This window comes from Orcinus orca, chromosome 1 (genome assembly GCF_937001465.1).
Source record: "Orcinus orca chromosome 1, mOrcOrc1.1, whole genome shotgun sequence".
Taxonomy (NCBI): Eukaryota; Metazoa; Chordata; class Mammalia; order Artiodactyla; family Delphinidae; genus Orcinus; species Orcinus orca.
The window spans coordinates 33986244-34009221 of NC_064559.1; the positions used below are offsets into that span (position 1 = coordinate 33986244).

Sequence of the window (22978 nt, forward strand, 5' to 3'; positions counted from 1 at the left end):
GTGAATTCTGATTAAGATCAGAATGTGAGAAGTATTTGGATATAGGCAAAGAATGAAAGTTTGTTAAAAAGGAGCTCTGTTAAGAATTAACTGGAGGGAGACTATGAGATTGGTAACCTGAAAAAGACCCACAGGCAACACTGGTAAGTTGTTGTTAGGCAGAACAATAGTATGTTAGTTGGGGAAACACCTCTCCTATTCTTATCTCCAAGAATTTTGGTTCCTCCTCCAGTAATTGCTTATTTCCTAATTAAATTATGTGGTCAGTTCTCTCTTGCCCCAATATCTCAAGGTTGTTCTAGTTAGAATTCTGTTAAATGGTTATAGAGCATCTGCTATTAGTTGAATATATACAGTGAAACAGGCTGATAAACATAGCTTTAATACCACATGCTAAGTGTTATTTAAGTTGAATCTTGAAAGATGAATAAGGCCTACCTTAAATTCTGGTAATGGGCAGTATTATTAAGGGTAGGTAAGGAAGAATCAAAAAGTCCAGTTCCTGCTTTTCCAAGTGCCTATGAGGGAGATACAGAACTTTCCTTTTTTTTTTTTTTTTTTTTTTTTGCTGTACGCGGGCCTCTCACTGTTGTGGCCTCTCCTGTTGCGGAGCACAGGCTCCAGATGCGCAGGCTCAGCGGCCATGGCTCATGGGCACAGCTGCTCCGCGGCATGTGGGATCTTCCCGGACCGGGGCACGAACCCGTGTCCCCTGCATCGGCAGGCGGACTCAACCACTGCACCACCAGGGAAGCCCAGAACTTTTCTTTAAACTGAGTAAAAGAATCACTTCATGAGACAGAGGAGATTTGTCGGTAAGTGTAGAAATCAGTCTAGCTTAGAACTTGGCATTCTAGCTGTTCCACTCCATTTGAACTTGTGCCTTTTTGGTCATATTTTGAAATAAAGGGCTGCTTTAGCTCTTTTAACATATTTGAGTTTGAAATTCAATTGAACCTGCTACAGCATGCAAAGAAAACATTGGGCAGCAGAGGGAGTTGCAGTCCTGAGACTGCTTCAGCCTTTCTGGTGAAAAGCTTTTTGAGAGCAGAGCAAAGACCTCCCTGCAGCTTTCTTGGCACCAAAATAGCTGGGAAGCAGGATAAAAACTGGAGCAGTATAATCCCTAAGAAAACCTGCTGGCTGCTTTTTCCAGTTCCCTGTATGGCCTTTCTGACCTGGCTGCCCTATGTAAGCAAAGCTGTGCCTGCTGTGGCTTATCCTGAATGGATCAAGACATGGAAAGGTCTATTTTTGACAGAGCAAGTGGTGATAGTGAGAAATAAGGTACAGTGAACTCTTAAAATTGAGCTCTGTATTTAGAAATCTCTGCTTGCTTTCCTGCTGTACTGGAGCCTGTGGTGTTTACTTTTTAAGTTGTACTTTTCCACAATCTGGAGATCTTTTCTTCCAACCAGAATTTGTATTACAGAGGGAGTTGCTGTCTGCTTCATTAAGGTTATTAAAACATGCTGCTGGGAAGCTGCTCTTGTTGGCAGCCCTTGGTATGTGAGCGGTTATTTTTCTGGAATGGCTGTTGGTTTCCGAAGGGGGTCTTGCTAACCACCCACGAACTCTCTTGTAACATTATTGAAGTGAGGGGTGGGAGGAGAATCAGCCTCTGAAAAAGTAAGTGCTGATTTGGGCCTGGTGTTCTGTAAGTAGTAAGTAGGGAGAAAGAAGGATAAGAATAGTTTGAAAATGCTAGAATTTTGTATATGCAGGCACCAAATATTATTGTATCACATTTGTCAATTTCAAGACTAGAGAGTAGATCTCTGTCTAATTTGGATTAAGACATTATTAGCCAGGAAGTGTCACGGGCATTTTCTGGGGAAAACCTAATAGCACCATCTCATGTTAACTGGATGACACAGGATCTTTTCCCTAATTAATTATTTGTATTAGAACTGATCATAACCACATACTCGTGGCATGCTCTTTTGAGGGGATGCTTGGTAAAACTTAAGGTGACATGAGAACTTAAGTCTGTTACTACTTAGAATTTAATTTTAATTTAAAAGTTATATCCAGTGGAATTTTTAAATATTAAAAGCATTAACTTAATACATGTTCATGATCAAATGTAAACTATACAGAAATATACAGAGCAGAAAACAGAAGTCCCTTCTTTTCCCATCAGTGTTCTCCATAAATAACCACTGTTAACAGTTAGGTGCTTTCTGAACTCTTTACAGATATGTATAGCTTGGTTTGATTCTCATTTTGGTATTACTTTAAAATTTCTTTTAGGTAAAATTTTGGTAAAATACACATAATATTTACTGTCTTAACCATCTTGTTTATTTATTTTATTTTTTTTGGCTGTGCTTCACGTCTTGCGGGATCTCAGTTCCCCAACCAGGGAACCTCTGCCCCCTGAAATGGAAGCGTGGAGTCCTTAACACTGGACCGCCAGGGAAGTCCCTATCTTCACCATTTTAAAGTGTACAGCTCAGTAGTGTTAAGTATATTCACATTGTTATGCAACCAATATTTAGAACTTTTTTATCTTGCAAAAAACAAACTGTACCTATTAAACAACAACTTAACCATCCCTCCCTTCAGCCCTTGGATTTGATTTTTTGTTTCTGAGTTTGATTAGGCACCTCATATAAGTGGAATCATACAATATTTGTCTTTTTGTGACTGACTTACTTCACTTAGCATAATGTCCTCAAATTTCATCCATGTTGTAGAATGTGTCAGGATTTCCTTCCTTTCTAAGGCTGAATAACATTGCATGTATATATACCACATTTTGTTTATACATTTAACTGTCGATAAGACATTTGGGTTGCTTCCTCTTTTTGACTTTTGTAAATAATGCTGCTGTGAATCTTCGAGACCCTGCTTTCAGTTCTTTTGAGTATGTTCTCTGAAGATTTTTGAGTAACCATCATACTGTTTTCCACAGCGGCTTCACCATTTTACTTCCTCATCAACAGTGCATAAAGGTTGCAGTTTCTTCACATCCTTGGCAAAACAACTTTTTTTTTTTTTAAGAGAAGTCTGTGACTTTATTGGCCGAGCAGGCTACTTGAAGGGGGTGAAGCCAGAGGAGTGGCCCTGATGCCAACCTGGCTGTGTAGGTGATTGAGAACTCAGGCTTGATTCCACCTGGTTGAAGGCCTTGACCTTGTAGACGCCCACCATGCTGCCCATCATCTCAGGCAGGATGATGATGTCCTCCAGGTGCGTCTTTGCCACCTCAGGTGGCTCCTTGGGCAGTGCCTCCTTCTTGGCCTTGCACTGGCGCTTTAGCAGGGTGTGCTTCCTTGGCAGTCCTGGTTCAGCAGTAGCTGGGTGCTGTACAGCTGTACCAGCTGCTTGTAGGACACGTCCTACAAGGCCTACGCTGCTGTAGGTGAAATTGCCGAAGGTCTGCTGCTTCTGCTCCATTTCTGCTGTCTTGTCGATTCTTCGGAGAGGTAAAACTTCTGTTTTTGATAGCAGTCATCCTGATGGTTGTGAGGTTGTGGTTTTGATTTGTGTTTCCATAATGATTAGTGATGTTGAGCATCTTTTCATATGTGATTGGTCATTAGCTTGTCTTCTTTGGAGAAATGTCTATTCAAGTCCTCTGCCTATTTTTAAACAGTTTTTTTTGTTGTTGTTAATTTGAGGGAATTCTTTACATATTCTGGCTTAAATAAATGATTTGCAAATATTTTCTCCCATTCTGTGGTTGCCTTTTCATTCTGTTCATTGTCTTTTGATACACAGAATTTTTTAATTATGATGTAATCCAGTTTATCTGTTTTTGCTTTTGTTGCCTTTTTTTTTTTGGCCTTGCTGCAACTTGTGGGATCTTAGTTCCCCGACCAGGGATGGAACCCAGGCCCTTGGCAGAGAAAGTGCAGAGTCCTAACCACTGGACCGCCAGGAATCCCCTGCTGCCTTTTTAGTGTCATAGGTATTTTTATTTATTTCTACACACATACTCTTTGCAGTTCTGCTGTTATAACAAAACTTGCACATAGTTCCATGTTAAACAGCTATGATGTATTCCATTATATATGAGTCTCTCAATTTAAGTAATCACACCCTATTGATGGGTATTTTAGGCTGTTTCTCATTTTTTACCATTAAAAAAAATTCTGTAATGAACGTCTTCATGCCTGTCTTTGTCCACTTAACATTTTCTGAGATGAATTCTTAGAAGTGGAATTGCTAGATCAAAGGATATACACATTAAAAAAAAATTATATAGGTACTTCTAAATTGCCTTCCAAAGTACATGTGAGAAAATTGTTTTCTTCATACTAGGCAACCGTTAGGCAGCAGCTTTAATGAAACTCACAGGCTTATTGTGAGGATACTATGAAATAATAATTGCCAACATCCTAAGGATGCCAGAATAGAAAAATGGAAAAAATTTGGCCTTTGATGACTTTGGAACCACTGAATTAACTCTGGAACTTCCCTACCACCTAACTTGTTATGTGATAGCAGAAAATTCCTGGTTGGATTACAATTAAAGCATTGTAACTGAGAACAGTGTCAGAATGGGGCCACTTGTCTTCAGTACCTCTTAAACTTGGGATGGGATTAGTTGTTTAATGAAGATTCGTTAAATGCCATAGTTAAGAAAGTTGGCAATTGAAGTGATAATCTTGGACTGTAGGAGGGAATACAAATGAAGTGATGTGACTGATTTTATTCAATAAAACAGTAAACTTCCTTAGTTAGGAAAATAATTCCTGAGAAAGATGATCTTGGATCATCATTCTATGTCCATAGAAATTGCTGTCTCTGGAGTATTAACAGATTAGCCTCATCCCCAGAGCCACCTGAGTTTGTGATGTTTTGCAGGGCTGGGAAATTGCAGAGAGGAACTAGGGAGAATAAACAAATGAGTGCCTCCTTTTGATGGGCTGATACTAAACCAGAGATGGTAGGAGTAGAGTGGGAAAGGGAGGATTTTCCCCAGAAAAGCATCTTTCTTTAGATCCTACACTTGATAAGGTACTCTGTTTGGGAAGTTGTTTTTCACCAGTGCCAGTTTTTATTTGCATGTTATATGTTAGACATAGTGAAGAATATAAAATTTAGTCCCTGGGCTTCCCCGGTGGCACAGTGGTTAAGAATCCGCCTACCAATGCAGGGGACATGAGTTCCAGCCCTGGTCCAGGAAGATCCCACATGCCACAGAGCAACTAAGCCCGTGCGCCCCAACTACTGAGCCTGTGCTCTAGAGCCCGTGCTCCGTAACGAGAGAAGCCACCACAGTGAGAAGCCTGCTCGCAGCAACGTAGACCCAACTCAGCCATAAATAAATAAATAAACTTATTAAAAAAAAGTTTAGTCCTTGTCTTTGGGGAATTGGGAAAGCAGCGAGGTACAGAGGGAAAAATGACCTTGGTAGTCCGCATACTCGGGTTTAAACGGCAACTTTAGAATTATCCAAACCTCTTAACCTCAGTTTCATAGGGCTGGTGGAATAATTTCATGAGATAATACATGTAAAGTACCTATCAGGCCTCGGGAATGCTCAAGAAGTATTATTTGTCTCGTTACAAATGAGGATAGATCTGTCGTTTAAAAGATTTATTTAGGAATGTGTGGGGAAAAGGTAAACTTGTTCCACATAGAACAAGACAGATCACAACTTCGGGAATCTGTTTTGTTTTTCATGGTTCAGTTTACTGAGGCATAATTTACAGATACTGAAAGTCACACTTCACACGTGTGCACTTTGATGACATTTGACAAATGTATAGTCATGTAACCTCTGCCACAGTCAAAACATAACATTGATATTTCCATGATCCAAAATGGTTTCCTCAGGCTCTTCACAGCCAATCCACTTCACTCACCCTAGCTCCTTGGCAACTATTGATCTGATTTCTGACTTTACAGTTTTGCCTTTTCCAGAATGTCATATAAGTGGAATCATACAATGTATGGCCTTTTGTGTCTGGCTTCCTTCATATAATGCTTTTGAGATTCATACATGTTTCTTGTATCAGTGGTTTTTTCCCTTTTTATTGCTAAGTATTCCATTGTATGGATATACTACAATTTGTTCATCCATTACCTAGTTAATGGACATTTGGGTTTCCAGTTTTTGGCAAGGGAGTGGTGTGACAGTCAAATGATAAGTGTATGTTTAACAAGAGACTGTGAGACTTTTGAAAGTGGCTATACCATTTTGCATTCCCATTAGCAATGTATGTGAGTTCCAGTTGCTCTGCATCCTCACCAGCAATTGGTATTGTCAGATTTTATTTTCTCCATTCTAACAGGTATATAATGGTATCTCATTGTTTTAATTTGCATTTTCCTAATACTGAATAATTGTGAGTACTACAGTCATTCTTTGGTATCCTTGAGGGATTGGTTTCTGGGTGGCTGCCCCCCACCTCCTCCCACAGGGTACCAAAATCTGCAGATGCTTAAGTCCCTCATATTCAGTGGCGTAGTATTTGCATATAACCTATGCACATCCTCCCCATATACTTTGTCATCTCTAGATTACTTATAATACCTAATACAATGTAAATAGTTGTAAATACAATGTAAATGCTATGCAAATAGTTTCTGGTGTGGGGGCAAATTCAAGTTTTGCACTTTGGAACTTATGTAATTTTATTTTTCTGAAAATTTTTGTTCTGCAGATGTGGAACCCTCAGATGCAGAGGAGGGCCGACTGTCTTTTCATGTGCTTATTTGCCTTCTGTATCTATGATGAAGTGTCTCTTCAAACCTTTTGCTGTTTTAAAACTTGGACTGTTTTCCTCTTTTAGTGTTGGAGAGTTCTTTATATATTCTGCACAAAAAATTCCTTATCAGAGAGGGGTTTTACAAATATTTCTTCCCAGTCTGTGGCTATCTTTTCATTTCTCTGCAATGTCTTAACACAAATTTTTCATTTTTTCAATTTTCAAGGTTTTCCTTTATCAAAAAAATTTTTTTATGGTTTATGCTTTTTGTGTCATAAGGATTCTCTGCCAAACCAACGGTGACAAAGATTTTTCTGGTGCTTTTTTCTAGAGATCTTAGGTGCACCTTTAGATCTATGATGCATTTTGTGTTAATTTTATAATACAGTGTGAGGTATAGATTGAGTTCATTTTTTTGGCAGATGGATGACCAATATTCCAGGACCATTTGTTCAAAAGACTGTCATTTTCCATTGATTTACTTTAGCACCTTTGTTGAAAATCAGTTGACCGTATGTGTGGGTCACTTTTTCGGGGCTCTTTTGTTCCATTGCTCTGTAGGTCTGTATTTTAACCAATACCACATTGACTTCACTATTACAGCTTTATAATAAGCTTTGAAATCAGGTGGTGGGAATCAGCCAGCTTTGTTCTTTTAAAGTAGTTTGTTCCAGGGCCTTAGCTTTTCCATATAGATTTCAGAATCAGCGTGTCGATTTCTACAAAAAAATCTGCTGGGATTTTGGTTGAGATTACTTGATGATGTAAATAGTTTTGGGGAGAATTGACATCTTACTGTCATCTTCCATTGATGAACGTGATATCTCTCCACTTATTTAGGTTTTCTTTTATTTCTCTCATCAGTGTTCTGCAGTTTTCAGCATAAAATTCTTGCACACATTTTGTTAGATTTATCCTTTCCTAAATATTTCATGTTTTTTGATGCTATTATAAAGTACAGCTGAGTTTTATAAGTTGACCTTGTATCCTGTGACCCTTCTAAACTCAATTATTAATACTAGTCTCTTTTTTGTGGATTGCTTGGGATTTTCTACATACATGATCATTTTGCCTGCAAATAAAAATGCAAGAAATAAAAATTCAAAGAAAAAGTTTTATTCCTTCCTTTCCAGACTAAGCCTTTTATTTCTTTTTCTTGCCTTTTTTCAATGGCTAGGGCCATTCTAGTATGAGTGGTAGGAGTAGACATCTTTGTCTTGTTCCTGATCTTAGCAAGAAAGTATACCATTAATGAAAAAACATACTATCAAGTATGATACAGTTGTAGGTTTTTGGTACATGTCCCTTTAGTTGGTTAAGTTCCCTCCAAATCTAATTTGCTTAGCGTTTTTTATCATGAATATGTGTTGAATTTTGTCACCACTTTTTTCTGCACCTATTGGGATGATCACATGGTTTTTCTGTTATTGTCTGATAAGGCAAATTGCATTAACTGGTTTTCTCTTTTTTAAAAAATATTTATTTATTTTCGGCTGTGTCAGGTCTTATTTGTGGCACGCGGGATCTTTCGTTGAAGTGCTCAGGCTCTTTGTTGTGGTGCACAGGCTTCTCTCTAGTTGTGATGCGCAGGCTCAGTGGTTGCAGCGTGTGGGCTTAGTTGCCCCGCTGCATGTGGGATCTTAGTTCCCCGACCAAGGATTGAACCTGAGTCCCCTGCACTGGAAGGCAGATTTTTAACCGCTGGACCACCAGGGAAGTTCCTGCATTAACTGGTTTTCAATGTTGAACTAACCTTGCATTTCCGAGATAAACACCACTTAGTCATGGTGTATTATCTATTTTATATATTGTTAAATTCAGTTTGCTTATTTGTTTAAGGTTTTTTGTGTCTGTGCTTATGAGGGATGTTGATCTGTAGTTTTTTGTGGTGTTTTTATCTGGTTTTAGTATCAGGGTAATAGTTTCAAAAAGTTGGGAAGTGTTTCCTCATCTTTTATTTTCTGGAAGAGTTGTATGGGATTCATATCATTACGTCCTTAAATGTTTGGTGTATTTTTGCCTATGAAGCCACCTGAGTTGGAAGTTTTCTGTAACTTTGCCCCCTTGGAAATCTTTATCATGTGACCTATCCTAAGGAATTTACAGACTTGCTTAGGGCACTCTTACACATATAATCAACAGAGAAAATAGTACAAGGCACTATATAAATACTAAAGATTAACTGGCATAATAAAAAAGAACAAAATAATGCCATTTGCAGTGACATGGATGGACCTAGAGATTGTCATATTGAGTGAAGTAAGTCAGACAAAGACAATATGACAATGACAATATGACAGTGATATCCTATAACATATGATACTGCTTATATGTGGCATCTAAAAAAATTCTACAAATGAACCTATTTACAAAACAAACTGAGTCACAGATGTAGAAAACAAACTTACGGTTTCCAAGGGGGAAAGGGGAGGGAGGGATAAATTCGGAGATTGGGATTGACATATACACACTACTATGTATAAAATAGGTAACTAATAAGAACCTACTGTATAGCGTAGGGAACTCTATTCAATGCTCTGTAATGACCTATATGGGAATAGAATCTAAAAAAGAGTGGATATATGTACTGATATATGTATAACTGACATACTTTGCTGTACAGCAGAAACTAACAGCATTGTAAATCAACTATACTCCAATAAAAAAAAAAGAAAAAAAGATTCACTGGCATAAATGCGGAGGGTGGTCTGGGGCACACCATGAAAAAGAAAGACATCATCTGTGTAATGGAAGTTGAAGTCCTTAGCCTGACTTTCAATGCTTTCTACAGTCTATCTATCTCTCAGGACTTCGCCTTATCCCCCAGGACTCCTAGGACGCCTCTGTATTCAAAACCAATAACTCATTGTCCCCTAAGTTCACCTATCTCTACAGCTTGTTTTTGTGATAGAAGGTTTTTTACTACTAATTCAATTACTTTAATAGATCTAGGACTATTCAGGTTATCTACATTTATTGAGTGAGTTTTGAGAGGAAACTTTATAAAGGAATTTGTCCATTTTATGTAAACTATCAAACTGGCATAAAGTTGTTCCTAATGTTTCTTATTTTATTTTAATGCCTGTATGATCAGTAGAGATACCTTTTCTTTAATTCCTAATATTGGTATGATCAATAGAGATACCTTTTCTTTAATTCCTAATATTGGTAATTTGTGTCAAAGTTTTTTCCTTGGTCAGAAATTTATCATTTTTATTGAACTTCTTAAAGAAACAGGTTTTCATTTCATTAATCTGTAATGTTTTACTATTTTCAATTTCATCAATTTCTGCTTTTTATTTTCTTTTGTCTGCTTGCTTTTGGGTTTAATTTGATATTTTCTAGTTTTTTAAGGTGGAAGTTTAGATTATTGATATAAAAATATTGGTTACTTTTTTTTTTTTTTTTTTTTTTGCGGTACGCGGGCCTCTCACTGTTGTGGCCTCTCCCGTTGCGGAGCACAGGCTCCAGACACGCGGGCTCAGCGGCCATGGCTTACGGGCCCAGCTGCTCTGCAGCATGTGGGATCTTCCCAGACTCGGGCATGTCCCCTGCATCGGCAGGCGGACTCTCAACCACTGAGCCACCAGGGAAGCCCGGTTACATTTTTAATATAAGCATTTCACCATGTCTCAGAAATTTTGATATATTGCATTTTTATTAAGCTCAAAATCTTTTCAGTTTCCTTTTTAAATTCCTCTTTGATACATGAGTTACTTAGAAGTGTGTTGTTCAATTTCCAAATATTTGGGGATTTTCCAGTTATTTTTCTGTTATTGATTTCTAGTGTATTTCTGTGTGTACAGATAATACACTTTATATGATTTTAGTTATTTTAAGTTTGTTAAGTTTGTTTGATAGCCCACATGATCTGTCTTGGTGACTATTCCACATGCACTTATAAAGTATGTGTGTTCTAGGGACTTTGCTGGCGGTCCAGTGGTTAAGACTCCACACTCCCAATGCAGGGGACATGGAATCAGTCCCTGGTCGGGGAACTAAGATCCTGCATGCCTCATGGCACGGCCAAAAAAATAAAATAAAAAATTTAAAAATCAAAAAAGAACAAAAAACTTAAAAATAAATCTGCCATCTAGTGGGAGACAGAGCTTCATAAGTCTTTTGCATTTCTGTGTGTCTTGCAAGCAAGGTACTGACTGCCCTTTGTTTCTCACTGTCTTTTTTCAAGGATGTTTATTTAGCAAACAGCCTTGGAAGATAGTATCTTTCTAGAGCAAGGAGCAGGCATGCTTACTGCCCACATAAAAAATTTAGTTCTCCAAGTTCACGGTTTTTCTGAACCTGACAAAGCACTATATGTCAGTGTCATGTGGCCCTAGTTGCATTGCTCTGTGCTAATTGAGATTTGGGGAACCAGTAGAAAAAACAAAAACTGATACTCTGGGTATTTCCATTGATAGGAATAATAAGCTGCCCTTCTGTAACTCAAATGCCTCATGTCTTCTGCCAGCATCCATGAAACTGTGACAGGCCAACCTGTTAGCTTGCAAGTAGGGTAAAATTTCAGATACTTCACAGTTCTTGAATCCATCTTTCTTGTTTTTTATTAGTCCCATTTCTTCTTCTTTTTTTTTTTTTTTGCGGTACGCGGGCCTCTCACTGTTGTGGCCTCTCCCGTTGCGGAGCACAGGCTCCGGACGCGCAGGCTTAGCAGCCATGGCTCACGGGTCCAGCTGCTCTGCGGCATGTGGGATCTTCCCGGACTGGGGCACGAACCCATGTCCCCTGCATCGGCAGGTGGACACTCAACCGCTGCGCCACCAGGAAGCCCTTTATCTATTTTTCTGTCTTTTGGATTGTTTTTATTATGATTCCATTTTATTTGTCTATTGGCTTGTTAGCTATACCTCATTTAAAAAGTTTTTTACATGATTCCCCTAGGGATTACAATATACATATTTGACTTATTATAGTTTACCTTCAATAGTATTTTACTGCTTCATGTATGGCGTTAGAACCTTATTCCTCACATTGTTCATACTCTTTTGTCATACTTTTAGATGTGTTATAAATTCCTCAATACATTGTTGCTATCTTTGCTTTAGATAGTAACAAGATTCACATATACCTACCTGAATATCTGGTTGGGAAGTCCCATCTTTTCTGTCTTATCAGTTTTTAACTTTTGGATTGGAATAATTTTTCAGGTCATTTTTTTTTTTAAGAGACGTGAGGGTTTGTTTGTTTTTTTTTTTACCAGGTGGATCTTTTCTTGGCTTCAGCTTGAGATCTTTTCATACGTAACCTTCCCACCTCCTCTTAGAGGAAACCTGAGTGCTGAATCCACTTCTGTATAGGCTCCCTTTTAAAGTGTTGGCTAGTGTTGAGTGTCAAGGAATTAGCAGCAGGAAAGGCTGGAGGGAAGGTCAATAAGGGCATTTCCTTTTCTCCTCTTCATAATTTCCTTCAGACAGCTAAAGAAATGAAAAGGTACTTTCTGCTGCAGTCTTTTTACCTTGTTTCAACTCTAGAGGGTTCCTTTTTCTATAGATTGCATTGTTAAAAACAGTTTGTTATGGCATTCAAGGATTTTTAAATTATCACCCATAATGATGGTTCCTTGTAATAGCTGTTTCCTGCTGTCCTTCAGGCTTTGTGCATAACATTCCACTGAGTTGACAAATCATAATTTATGAAATATTTCTTTATGTAGCTTTTTCATTACTATAAATTATGCCACAGTGAACATCCTTTTGCATCTCTTTTGCACTTCATGAGGTATATTTCCATGAGTGGGTTTGTGTATTTAAAAACTACCAGCATTTATATAGGTAAATATATATATTTACCTATATAAATATATTTTTATATATTTATTATATATTACAAAAGTAGGTTAGAAAGAGGAAGAAACCTGGAAAATACATACCCTGGGGTTTGGGGATCTTATAACTTTGCCTAGAGAAAAGAAGGTGAAGAAATTGTATAGACTTGTTGAAGACAGGCTATTGCAAGGAAATTTTCAAAAATTTGGTTATGGATCTCTACTGTTCTTTTTCCAGAGGTTAGTATTTGAGGTTTCAATACCTCTTGATGGGTTTAAAAAAAAATTTTTATTGTGTGAAATACATATAAATTTTCTATATTAACCATTTTTAAGTGTACAGGTCAATATTTAATGTCACCATCCATTTTCATAACTCTTCATCTTGTTAAACTAAAACCCTATGCTCATAACTCCCACAATCCTCTCATCTCCCCCACCCTGCCACCAACCCCTGGCAATCACAATTCTACTTTTTTTTTTTTTTTTTTTTTTTTTTTGCGGTACGCAGCCCTCTCACTATTGTGGCCTCTCCCACTGCGGAGCAGAGGCTCCGGACGTGCAGGCTCAGTGGCCATGGCTCACGGGCCCAGCCACTCCGCGGCACATGGGATCTTCCCGGACCGGGGCACGAACCCATCAGCAGGCGGACTCTCAACCACTGCGCCACCAGGGAAGCCCCCACAATTCTACTTTTTGTGTCTATGATTTAAGTACCTCATTTAAGTGGAATCACACAGTATTTGTCTTTTTATAACTAGCTATTTCACTTAGCATAATGTCCTCAAGGTTTATCCATGTTGTAGTATATGTTAAAATTTCTTTCCTTAAAGGCTAAAGAACATTCCATTGCGTATATATATATCTCACATTTTGCTTATCCATTCAGCCATCAACAGACACTTGGGTTGCTTCCATGTTTTAGCTATTGTAAATAAAGTTCTGAACATGGGTGTACATATATCTCTTGGAGACCCTGATTTCAATTCTTTTGAGTGTATATCCTCAGAAGTGGAATTGCTGGGTCATATGGTAAATCTGTCTTTGATTTTTTGAGGAACCACCATATTGTTTTTCACAGCAACCCTACCATTTTACATTCTCACCAACAGCATGCAACAGTTCCAGATTCTCCACATCCTCACCAACATCTGTTGTTTTGTTTTTTTGATAGTAGCCATCCTAATGGGTGTGAGGTGGTATCTCATTGTGTTGTTTTTTTTTTTCTTTTTAAAATGTTTATTGTGGAAAATACATTTAACATGATATCTACCCTTTAACAAAATTGTAAGTGTACAATACTTTTTCCTTCTTTTTATCCTGCATGTATGTTAAATTTTATAGAGTGCTTTCATTAATGATTATATGAATTTTCTATCTTACAATACTGCAATAATTTACATTAATTGACTTTGTGGTTTTGATTTACATTTCCCTAATGATTATTGATGCTTAGCATCTTTTCATTTGCTTATCTGTCATTTGTGTATCTTTGGAGAAATATCTATTCAAGTGTTTGCCCATTTTTTAATCAAATTGCTTTTTGAGTTTTAGGGATTCTCTGTATAGTCTAGATATTAATCCCTTATCACATATATGATTGGCAAATATTTTCTCCCATTCTGTGGGTTGCCTTTTTACTCTGGATGGTGTCTTTCAGTGCAGAGAATGTTTAAATTTTCACGAAGTCCAGTTTGCCTATTTTTTTCTTTTGTTGCCTGTGTCTTTCATGTCATATCCAGGAAATTATTGCCCAATTCAGTGTTGTGTAGCTTTTATTCTGTGTTTTTTCCTGAGTTTTATGGTTTTAGGTCCTACATTTAAGTCTTTGATTCATTGTATATGGTATTGGATAGAGTTTAACTTCATTTTCTTTTGCATGTGAATATCCAGTTTTCCCAGCACCACTTGTTGAAGACTGTCCTTTCTCTGTTGCATGGTTGTGGCACCCTTGTCAAAAATAATTTCACCATGTGAAGATTTATTTCTGGGCTCTCTCTATTCTATTGGCCTATATATCTGTTTTTATTCCAGTACCACACTATTTGGAGCTTTGTAGTATGTTTTGAAATCAGGAAGTGAGTCTTTCAGCTTTGTTCTTCCTTTTCAAGATTGTTTTGGTTATTCAGAGTCCCTGGTTTTAGGATGGGTTTTGGGTTTTTTTCCTATTCCTGGAAAAAATATCAGGATTTTGATAAGAAATGCATTACATTTGTTAGGAATCTGTAGATCACTTTGGGTAGTCTTGACATCTGTGGGGTAGTACTGACAATACTAAGTCTTCCAATAAATGAGCATGGGATATTTCCATTTTTTAATGTCTTCTTTAATTTCTCTCAGCAATGATTTGTAATTTTCATTGTACAAGTGTTTCAACTCCTTAGATAAGTTCATTCCTAAGTATTTTATACTTTTTGATGTTATTGTAAATGGAATTGTTTTTGTAATTTCCTTTTCAGATTGTTTATTATTGGTGATTATTAGTAATACAAATATAACTGATTTTTGTATGTTGACTTTATATTCTGTTACTTTGCTGAATTAACATTTTAGTGTCACAATTTTTTGTAGACTAGGGTTTTCTCTATCAAAGATCATATCTGTAAATGATGATAATTTTACTTCTTCTTTTCCATATTAGATGCCTTTTATTTCTCTTTCTTGTCTAATTGCTCTAGTTAGAACTACCAGTACTAAGTTGAACAAAAGTGAGGAAGGTTGACATCCTTGCCTTATACCTGATCTTAGAGGAAAGGCTTTCACATTTTTTTTAATTGAGGTATATTGGCTTACAATATTATATAAGTTTCAGGTGCACAGCACAGTGATTCACAATTTTTGAAGGTTATACTCCATTTATAGTTATTATAAAATATTGGCTGTATTCCTTGTGCTATATAATATATATTGTAACTTATTTATTTGATACATAATAGTTTGTACCTCTTAATCCCCTACCTCTATCCTGTCCCTCCCCTCTTCCCTCTCACCACTGGTAACCAGTTTTGTTCTCTGTATCTGTGAGTCTGTTTCTTTTTTGTTATATTCACTAGTTGGCTTTACATTTTAGATTCTACATGTAAGTAATATACAGTATTTTGTCTTTCTGTGTCTGACTTATTTCACTTAGCATAATTCTCTCCAAGTCTTTATCAATTCATCTGTTAATGGACACTTATTTTGCTTCTATATCTTGGCTATTGCAAATAATGCTGCTATGAACATTGGGGTGCATGTATCTTCGAATTAGTGTTTTCGTTTTCTTCAGATGTATACCCTGGAGTGGAATTGCTGGATCATATGGTAGTTCTATTTTTAGTTTCCTTTTTAATTAATTAGTTTAAAAATGTTATTCAAGTATAGTTGATTTACAATGTTGTGTTAACTTCTGGTGTACAACAAAGTGATTCAGTTATTCATATATATTATTTTCCATTATGATTTATTACAGTATATTGAATGTAGTTCCCTGTGCTATACCGTAGAACCTTGTTGTTTATCTATTTTATATATAGTAGTTTGTACCTGCTAATCCCAAACTCCTAATTTATCCCTCCCCAACCCTTTTTCCCCTTTGGTAACCATAAATTTGTTTTCTATGTCTGTGAGTTATTTCTAGTTTTTTTTTTTGTTTTTTTTGGTACGCGGGCCTCTCACTCTTGTGGCCTCTCCCATTGTGGAGCACAGGCTCCAGACGTGCAGGCTCAGCGGCCATGGCTCATGGGCCCAGCCGCTCCGTGCCATGTGGGATCTTCCCAGACCGGGGCACGAACCTTTGTCCCCTGCATCGGCAGGCAGACTCTCAACCACTGCGCCAGCAGGGAAGCCCTATTTCGAGTTTTTTTGAGGAACCTCCATAACTGTTTTCCACAGTGGCTGCACCAATTTATATTTCCACCAACATTGTACAAGGATTCCCTTTTCTCCACATCCTTGCCAACTCTTATTATTTATGGTCTTTTTGCTGTTAGCCATTCTAACAGGTGTGAGGTGATATTGGTAATACCTCATTGTGGGTTTTTTTTTTTTAATATTTATTTAGGCTGTGCTGGGTCTTAGTTGCAGCATGTTTAGTTGTGGCATGTGGGATCTTTAGTTGCAGCATGCAGGCTATTAGTTGCGGCATGCAGGCTTCTTAGTTGCAGCACACGGGCTCTTACTTGTGGTGTGCAGCCTTCTTAGTTGCAACATGCGAACTTGTAGTTGTGGCATGCATGTGGGATCTAGTTCCCCAACCAGGGATCGAACCTGGGCCCCCTGTGTTGGGAGTGTGGATTATTCTTACCCACTGGACCACCAGGGAAGTTCCTCGTTGTGGTTTTGATTTGCATTTCTCTGATGATTAGCAATGCTGAGCACCTTTTCATGTGCCTGTTAGCCATCTCTATGTCCTCTTTGGAAAGACATCTATTCAGGTCTTCTGCTCATTTTTTAATTGGGTTGTTTGTTTTTTTGATGTTGAGTTGTCTGAGCTGTTTATATATTTTGGATATGAACCCCTTATTGGTCATATCATTTGCAAATACTTTCTCCCATTCAGTAGGTTGTTTTTTTGTTTTGTTGATGGTTTCCTTTGCTCTGCAAAAACTCTTAATTAGGCATTTGTTTATTTTTGCTTTTGTTTCCTTTTCTGCCTTAAGAGACAGGTCCAAAAAGATATTGCTATGATTTGTGTCAAAGAGTGTTGTGTCTATGTTTTCTTCTAGGAGTTTTATGGTTTCCAGTCTTACATTTAGGTCTTTAATCCATTTTGAAACTTTGAGTATGATGTTTGCTGTGAGTTTTTCAGGTATGGTTCTTATTATGTTGAGATGGTTTCCTCCTATTCCTAATTTGTTGAGTGTTTTTGTAATGAAAGGCTGTTGAGTTTTGTCACATGCCTTTTCTGTATCAACTGAAATGATCATGTGGGTTTTTCTCCCCTTTCATTCTGTTAATGTGTTACATTACATTAATCAATTTTTGTATGTTGAACCATCCTTGGATTCCAGGAATAAATAGCACTTAGTCATGGCATATAACCTTTTAATATGCTTCTGAATTTGGTTTGCTAGTATTTTGTTGAGGATTTTTACGTCATTGTTCATAAGGAATATTGGATCTGTAGTTTTCTTATAGTGTGTTTGTCTGGCTTTGGTGTCAGGGTAATGCTGACCTCATAGAATGAGCTAGGAAAAATTCCCTATCCTTTTCATTTTTGGAAAAGCTTGGGAAGGATTAATATTAGTTCTTCAAATGTTTGGTGGAGTTCAACAATGAAGCCATCAGGTCCAGAGCTTTTCTTTGTTGAGAGATTTTTGACTACTGATTCTATCTCCTTTATAGTCTATTCAGATTTTCTATTTCTTCATGATTTAATGTTGGTAGGTTTTGTGTTTCTAGGAATTTTTCCATTTCATCTAGGTTATTCAATTTGTTGGCATATAGTTGTTCATAATACTCTCATAATCCTTTTTATTTTTGTAGAATCAGTAGCAATGTCCCCACTTTCATTTCTGTTTTTAGTAATTTTGAGTCTTTTTTTCTTAGTTCATCTAGCTAAAGTTGTATCAATTTTGTTGATCTTTTCAAAGAACTAACTTTTGGGTTTCGTTGAGTTTTCTCTGTTGTTTTTCTGTTCTCTTTTTCATTGATTTCTGCCCTAGTCTGTATTATTTCCTTTCTTCTGCTAGCTTTGGTTTCAGTTTGTTCCTTTTTCTAGTTCCTTAAGTTGTAAATTTAGGTTGTTGATTTCAGATTTTTTTTAAATGTAAGCATTTTATAGCTATACATTTTCCTCTTAATACTGCTTTTACTTCATCCCACAAGTTGTGATACGCTGTGTTTTTGTTTTCATTTATCTCTGTTGTTTAATTTCCCTTGTTACTTCTTCTTTGACTCATTGGTTGTTTAAGAGTATGTTGTTTAATTTCCACAATTTATAAATTTCCCAATTTTACTTCTCATTGATTTCTAACGTTGTCCTCTTGTGGTCACAGAAGATAACTTTATATGACATTTATCTTTCTAAATCTATTGAGACTTAATTCGAGGTCTAAAGTGTAGTCTGTCTTGTAAAATGGCCCTTGTGCACTTGAGAAGAATGTGCATGCTAGTTGTTGGGTAGAGTGTTCTGTATATGTCTTAGATGTAATTGGTTAATTGTGTTGTTTAAGTCCTCTGTTTTCTAATTTATCTTCTGTCTGATTGTTCTATTCATTATTGAGAGTGGGGTATTCAAGTCTCCAACTATTATAGTAGAGCTGTCTATTTTTCCCTTCAATTCTGTTTTTGCTTCATATATTTTGCTGGTATGTTATTAGGTGCCTAAATGTTCATAATTATTATGAACTGTAGTGTGCCTTTTATTAATATATGATATCTCCCTTCTCTCTTGTAATCTTTTTCGGTTTAAAGTCTATTTATCTGATATTAATATAGCGAATCCTGCTCTCTTTTCATTACTATTTGCATGGAATATCTCTTTCCATCCTTGTACTTTCAATCAATTTGTGTTTTGGGATCTAAAGTGAGTCTTTTGCAGGCAACATATATTTTGGATCATGTATTTTTATGCAGTCTGCCAATCTTTGTCTTTTAACTGGAAAGTTTAATCCATTTACATTTAAAGTAATTACTGGTAATAAGGGACTTGCCTCTGCCATTTTGCTATTTGTTTTTATGAGTTATAGTTTTTTTCCCCCCTAATTTCCTGCAGTCCTGTTTAGTTGATTTTTTAGTAGTAAAAATTTTAAACTCTGTTCTCATTTTCTTTTGTGTATATTCTATTGATATCTTCTTTCTGGTTACCATGGATATTACATTTAACATTCAATAGTTGCAACATTCTAAGTTGAACTTATACCAGATTAATTTCAATAACATACAAAAACTCTGCTCCTTTATGGCTCTGTCCCCCTGGTTTCAGTTGTCAATTCACAAAATTGAATCTTTTAAACACTGTATGCCCCAAAACATAAAATAATAATTCTTTTAAATGCATCAGTTTCTTAAATTTTGTGGAAAGCGATATGTGGAGTTACTAACCAAAATTACAATAATCCTATTGTTTTGTGTGTGTGTGTGTATATATATATATATTTTTTTTTTTTTTTTGGCCACACCATGTGGCCTGTGGGATCCTAGTTCCCCGACCAGGGATCGAACCTGGGCCCTCAGCAGCAAAAGTGCAGAGTCTTAACCACTGAACCACCAGGGAATTCCCCTAGACTAATAATTTTTTTAAAAATACATTAGTCTCTTAAATCATGTAGAAAAAAAGTGGAGATAGAGACTGTTTTTAAAATAATTCTAGCTTTCATAATTACTTCTGTACATTTACCTTTGTTGAGATCTCTGTTTCTTTATTTTTTTTTTAATTGGAGTATAGTTGCTTTACAATGTTGTGTTAGTTTCTGCTGTACAGCAAAGTGAATCAGCCACACATATACATATTTCCCCTCTTCCTTGGATTTCCTTCCCATTTAGGTCACAGAGCATTGAGTAGAGTTCCCCATGCTATACAGTGTGTTCTCATTAGTCCTTCATATTGTTTTGAGTTACTGTCTAGTGTCCTTTCATTTCACCCTTGAGCATTTCTTGCAGGGCAGGTTTAGTGGTAATAAACTTTTTCAGCTTTTGTTTATCTGAGAATGTCTTAATTTCTCCCTCAGTCTTGAAGGATAGTTTTGTGAGATATAGGATTATCAGTTGAAAGTTTTTTTCTTTTAACACTTTGAATGTATCAGCTGCACTGCTTTCTGGCTTCCGGAGTTTCTGATAAGAAATCTGATTGTCTTATTGAGGATCTCTTGTATGTGACAAATCACTTTTCTCTTGCTGCTTTCAAGATTCTTTATCTTTGGTTTTCGAACATTTTATTATAAGTGGGTCTCCTTGAGTTCATCTTGGAGTTTGTTGAGCTTCTTGGATGTTTATTTTCATGTCTTTCATCAAATTTGGTAAATTTTCAGCCATCTTTTCTTTAAATATTCTCTCTGCCCCTTTCTCTCTTCTCCTTCTGGGATTCCCACAGTATATATGTTGGTCCACTTGATGGTGTGCCACAGGTCCCTTAGCTCTGTTTACTTTTCTTCCATCTTTTTTCTTTATGCTCTTCAGACTCAATAATTCCTATTGTCCTATCTTCTTCAGGTTTCCCTATTCTTTCTTCTGGCAGCTCAATTCTGCCTTTGAATACCTCTACTGAATTTTTCTTTTCAGTTATACTTTCTTTTTGGTGGTGTTGGGTCTTCGTTCCTGCGTATGGGCTTTCTCTAGTTGTGGCGAGCAGGGACTACTGTTTGTTGCAGTGTGTGCAGGCCTCATTGCGGTGGCTTCTCTTGTTGCAGAGCATGGGCTCCAAGCATGTGGGGTTCAGTAGTTGCGTCATGGGCTCTAGAGCGCAGGCTCAGTAGTTGTGGCACATGGGCTTAGTTGCTCCGTGGCATGTGGGATCTTACTAGACCAGGGATCAAACCTGTGTCCCCTGCATTGGCAGGAGGATTCTTAACCACTGTGCCACCAGGGAAGTCCCTCAGTTACACTTTTTAGCTCCAGAATATTTTTAGTTTCTTTTTAGATTTCCTATATCATTTTCTTGACTTTCTCCACATCTTCCTTAGTTTTTTTTTGTTTTTTTTTTTTTGCGGTACGCCGGCCTCTCACTGTTGTGGGCTCTCCCGTTGCGGGGCACAGGCTCCGGACGCGCAGGCCCAGCGGCCATGGCTCACGGGCCCAGCCGCTCCGCGGCATGTGGGATCCCCCCGGACCGGGGCACGAACCCATGTCCCCTGCATCAGCAGGCGGACTCCCAACCACTGCGCCACCAGGGAAGCCCTTCCTTAGTTTTTGAGCATTGTTAAGATGATATGTTAGACTTTGTCTAGCAGATCTGCAATCAGGTCTTTCTCAGGGACAGTTTCTATTGATTTAGTTTTTTCCTTTGAATGGGCAATATTTTCCTGTTTCTTTGTCTTGTGATTTTTTTTGCTGAAAACTGGACATTTGAATCTAATAATGTTATCTCTGGAAATCAGATTCTCCCCCTTACCTGAGGTTTTTTGTTATTATTATTATTATTTTATTGTTATGGGTTGTCTCAGTACCAAGGATCAGCTGGAGGTTTAAACTTAAGGTCTTCTCAGTTCTTTTTTGAGCCTGAGCACTTTCTAATTTTCCCCATATATGTAGTTGGTTTTGAATGTCACAGTCTTTTAATGTCTGGCTGCCAACGTGGGAAAAAAGAGAAAAATGAAAGGGAGGGAGAAAAGGGCACTGGCACTTTAAATCCCCTGTAAGTTCACTTCAGCTGTAGGGGAAGTGGCTTGCAACAATGGGTGGAGGTGCAACAACAATGGCACCTCCTCTTTGCACCTCTGTGATCAGAAGCAGCCATCACCAATTAGAATACAACTTTCCAGTATTTGGAGAACAGGGTCCTTTTTACCCAACCTGGATGTGTGCAATCTGCTCCAGGAACATATGCACAGCTGCCTGCCATGTGGATGGGGATGGGGAATAGTACTGTGCTAAGAGCTGAAACTGACCAAAATTAACCATAGTTTACCTTCCATATAGAAAACACACATGAAACTAATATAATTTTTTTAACATCTTTATTGGAATATAATTGCTTTACAATGTTGTGTTAGTTTCTGCTGTTTAACAAAGTGAATCAGCTCTATGCATACATATATCCCCATATCCCCTCCCTCTTGTGTCTCCCTCCCACCCTCCTTATCCCACCCCTCTAGGTGGTCACAAAGCACAAAGCTGATTTCCCTGTGCTATGCAGCTGCTTCCCACTAGCTATCTATTTTACATTTGGTAGTGTATATGTGTCAATATTACTTTCTCACTTCGTCCCAGCTTACCCTTCCCCCTCCCCGTGTCCTCAAGTCCATACTCTACGTCTATGTGTTTATTCCTGTCCTGCCCCTAGGTTCATCAGAACCTTTTTTTTTTTTCAGATTCCATATATATATGTTAGCATACGGTATTTGTTCTTCTCTTTCTGACTTACTTCACTCTGTATGACATACTCTAGGTCCATCCACCTCACTACCAATAACTCATTTTGTTTCTTTTTATGGCTGAGTAATATTCCATTGTACATATGTGCCACATCTTCTTTATCCATTCATCTGTCAGCGGACACTTAGGTTGCATCCATGTCCTGGCTATTGTAAATAGTGCTGCAGTGAACACTGTGGTACATGACTCTTTGTGTTTCTCAGGGTATATGCCCAGTAGTGGGATAGCTGGATCATATAGTAATTCTATTTTTAGTTTTTTAAGCAACCTCCATACTGTTCTCCTTAGTGGCTGTATCAATTTACATTCCCACCAACAGTGCAAGAGCACTCCCTTTTCTCCACACCCTCTCCAGCAATGATTGTTTGTTGATTTTTTGATGAGGGCCATTCTGACTGGTGTGAGGTGGTACCTCATTGTGGTTTTGATTTGCAGTTCTCTAATGATTAGTGATGTTGAGCATCTATTCATGTGTTTGTTGGCAATCTGTATATCCTCTTTGGAGAAATATGTA

General features: G+C 37.5%; 1 non-coding gene and 1 pseudogene across 1 annotated transcript; both read right to left on the minus strand.

Annotated features, from left to right (window-relative positions):
• Positions 1–2946: 2946 nt before the first annotated feature.
• LOC101271556 (40S ribosomal protein S15-like) lies at positions 2947–11784 on the minus strand (annotated as a pseudogene).
• A 7791-nt stretch (positions 11785–19575) lies between these two features.
• TRNAK-UUU (transfer RNA lysine (anticodon UUU)) lies at positions 19576–19648 on the minus strand. Its single transcript has one exon. It is a non-coding gene; the product is annotated as a tRNA-Lys (tRNA).
• Between the last annotated feature and the right edge of the window lie 3330 nt (positions 19649–22978).